The sequence below is a fragment of the Sinocyclocheilus grahami genome, unplaced genomic scaffold (assembly GCF_001515645.1).
Source record: "Sinocyclocheilus grahami isolate Dianchi unplaced genomic scaffold, SAMN03320097.WGS_v1.1 scaffold616.1, whole genome shotgun sequence".
Lineage (NCBI taxonomy): Eukaryota > Metazoa > Chordata > Actinopteri > Cypriniformes > Cyprinidae > Sinocyclocheilus > Sinocyclocheilus grahami.
In genome coordinates this window covers 142,104-145,746 of record NW_015505795.1, presented here as the reverse complement: position 1 = coordinate 145,746, position 3,643 = coordinate 142,104, and the positions used below count along the sequence as shown (strand labels likewise).

The 3,643-nt window shown below is 33.0% G+C and overlaps 1 protein-coding gene across 1 annotated transcript in view; it reads right to left on the bottom strand.

The window, feature by feature from the left end:
• Positions 1-1,826, bottom strand: part of LOC107557718 (lysosomal-trafficking regulator) — a 93,750-nt gene extending 91,924 nt beyond the window's left edge. Inside the window, exon 1 of the mRNA XM_016241238.1 lies at positions 1,731-1,826. The gene's annotated coding sequence lies outside the window, so the exon portion shown is untranslated. The remainder of the gene's footprint in view (positions 1-1,730) is intronic.
• Positions 1,827-3,643: the final 1,817 nt, after the last annotated feature.

The following is a 3,643-nucleotide window of genomic DNA, read 5'->3' as shown; positions in this document are numbered from 1 at the left end:
ATCACTAAAGTTAAATTAGCCTAAGTCTTTCTTTGGCCTGCGCTCTGGAAGTGATCTGTTAAATCTAATAAACTTGAATTACTAAAACTAAAACTGAAACTAAACTATATAAAAACTAAATACAAATTTGTTCACAAAATAAAAAATAAACTAAAACTAAATTATTCATGAAACTAATAAAAACTAATCTAAATTTTATTGCAAATTTGAAAATGATATTAACATAAAACAACTTTAAAAATGCTAAACTATAATAACCTTAGTCTCCAGCAACATATCCAGTTTTTGTTATTGTTCGATTTTTTTTGTTTTCTGCAGCGACTCAGAGCACTTTTCATACCCTTTTTTCTGGCTGAAGCACATTTGTTTCAATCTATAAGAATAATCAGCCTGCACTACCAGTCAAAAGTTTTTGAACAGTAAGATTTTTAATGTTGTTGGAATTTTTTTTATTTTTTTTTTAAGAATTCTCTTCTGCTCACCAAGGCTGCATTTATTTGAGCTAAAGTACAGCAAAAACAGTAAAATTTTGAAATATTTTTACTATTTAAAATTGCTTTCTATTTTGAATAGATTTTAAAATGTAATTTATTCCTGTGATCATACATAGCTAAATTTTCAGCATCATTACTCCAGTCTTCAGTGTCACATGATCCTTCAGAAATCATTCTAATATGCTGATTTGCTGATTATCAATATTTAAAACAGTTGAGTAAATTTGTTTTTCAGGATTCTTTGATGAATAGAAAGATCCAAAGATCAGCATTTATCTGAAATAAAAAGCTTTTGTAAAATTATACACTATTCCATTCAGTATAATTTTTATACATTTTTTGGGAAAGAAATTATAGAAATTAATTTTATTTAGCAAGGATGCTTAAAATTGAACAAAAGTGATGATAAAGGCATTTATAATGTTACAAAAGATTTCTATTTCAGATAAATAGTGTTCATATCGATATCGGAATTATATCGTATCGACCGAAATTAAGAAATATATCGTGATATAAATTTTGGCCATATCGTCCAGCCCTAGGTCTCCGCAAACTGAGTCTGAAATTTTCGTATGCGTTTTTTTGTATTTGAAATCCTATAAATTAGTCATGCACAGAAACCTTGCACACTGAGTTCGATGCGTATTAATTAATCCGTTGCGAAACAGCACTAAATGGAGTCTTCAAGCAGTGAGGATGATTTTGTTGTCCTCTCGCTTCTTAAAAAAAGAAAAAAAAGAAATATTGGGTCCATCCAATCCTGTGATAGAGAGGAAGGAGAGTTCCCCTCGTTATTAAGTAGCAGCGGGATTATCACGGGCGATTCAAAGTTTACTTCAGGATGTCAGTGGCTCAGTTTGATGCTTTTGCATATTAAAAAGAAGACCACCAATTTCTGTGAACTCAGTGGGCAAGGATCTATATACAGTGATTTGCGCGCTATGAGACGAAGTGGATGAACTTGACAATCGCCATTTTGGATTTTGTCGTTCGCTTGTACGGTGGCTCTGAACTGTCAAAACACCTCTCAAAATGCTTGTTACGGAATGCGAAAAATGGAAAAAATCGAACCCGATCCGAATTTTTTTATGACGGACAAATATTTCGGAGGCATTGTGTGTAAACGTGATTGACATAACGTGAGGTCGTATTTATTTTTTAACGTGAGAAAATTTCGGACTCAGTGTGCAATGACCTTTAGACATCTGGATCATCTTGAAAAAGAAGACGGCTTACCAGAATTTGAGCGCATCCTTTGCTCTCGGGTCACCGAGTTGTCGCACACAGTGAAACGTGCAGAGAAAACTCTCCAAACACTGAAGACTGACCTGAAATCAGAGAAAAACAAAGTGATTTGCGCGCTATGAGACGAAGTGGATGAACTTGACAATCGCCATTTTGGATTTTGTCGTTCGCTTGTACGGTGGCTCTGAACTGTCAAAACACCTCTCAAAATGCTTGTTACAGATGCGAAAAATGGAAAAAATCAAACCCGATCCGAATTTTTTTTATGACGGACAAATATTTTGGAGGCATTGTGTGTAAACGTGATTGACATAACGTGAGGTCGTATTTATTTTTTAACGTGCGAAAATTTCGGACTCAGTGTGCAATGACCTTTAGACATCTGGATCATCTTGAAAAAGAAGACGGCTTACCAGAATTTGAGCGCATCCTTTGCTCTCGGGTCACCGAGTTGTCGCACACAGTGAAACGTGCAGAGAAAACTCTCCAAACACTGAAGACTGACCTGAAATCAGAGAAAAACAACAACATACATCTCTGTTATGAAGGAGATTTGATTTCACAGACGAATTAGATGTTTGCATTTTCTGAAGTATAGACACTTGGTTAGGAGTTTGATCAAACATATAACTTCTGAATGATGGTAAAAATAGGGCTGATTTAATTGAGCAAGCACCAGAAAAATGCTCTTGCAAGGCAGCTTTGTGCACTTTAGTAGTACATCAAATGAGCAATAAATGTATTATATTTCTACACAAACGTATCAAAATGAGACACGCATTGATTTTGGCCAGTTTTGATCAGCAAGTCTTTTCCTTCATTCAGTCGACCAGTGAGCTCTCAAAACACCCAAAGACGTCTCTGTTTCTCCATTTACTGGAACAGACACAGAATAATCACATTAAATGGAGCAACTTCCACTCATATGAGTGAGTAAGAGGTCAGACGCAGGAAAACGTACTACAGCTGCTGCATCTACATGAGTGTGGCTGTGCCTCAGATCACATACTACACATACTACCCAAAAGCAATAAAATAATATAAATAAATAAATAATAGATAGATAGATAGATAGATAGATAGATAAATACATTTATTGTTATTATTTATTTGTTTGTTTGTATTTTGGGTTAAAATATGACCCTTGATAAATTCTTAACTGGTTTTGTGAGGTTCATACATAGTAGTAGTAGCATTATGGATGAATCTTATGAAGTCTGTCAAGAACTTGTCAAGGGTCATATTTCAATCAATCAAATCAATCAATTAGGGCTGTGCTGTAATGAAGAAAAATGCGATACCTTGTTAAAAAAATGCGATATTCGATATGCGATACGATAAGTGTGTAAAATCTATTTAAATTATATTTTTAAATATTTAAAAATTAAATAACAAATTTGTTTCACATTCTTTCTTGGAAAAGAAAGAATCACTATAACTTCTGAAAGTGACCAGCAGTGTTTTAGCATTACATAAAAAGTAATGTCACAAATCAGAAAATTTCATTTTAACATCAATGTGAACATACAAACAAAAAAATGAATGACACTAATTTTATATCATTGTAACTTTGCTTTCCATACACTGTATGGATACTAATACCGTACTTCTTCATATACCACAGCAAAAACTATAGTCCGAGAAAGTTCAAACATGATTAAAGGCAAGTGAACAGTCAGTAAAAAAAAATAAAGAAAAATAAAAATAAATAAAGAAATACACAATTTACAAGCATAGATAAAATAAACAGTAGTATTCAGGTACAGAAATGTAATAATTAAGTGTAAAATAACACTGCATAGTGTTCACTGTATTAATTAAATTTAGATTAATCTTTGTTATAGCCGTTTTGTTGTTTGATTAACATTAGTGACATATTCAGCAGCACGTATTTATAGGCTGCT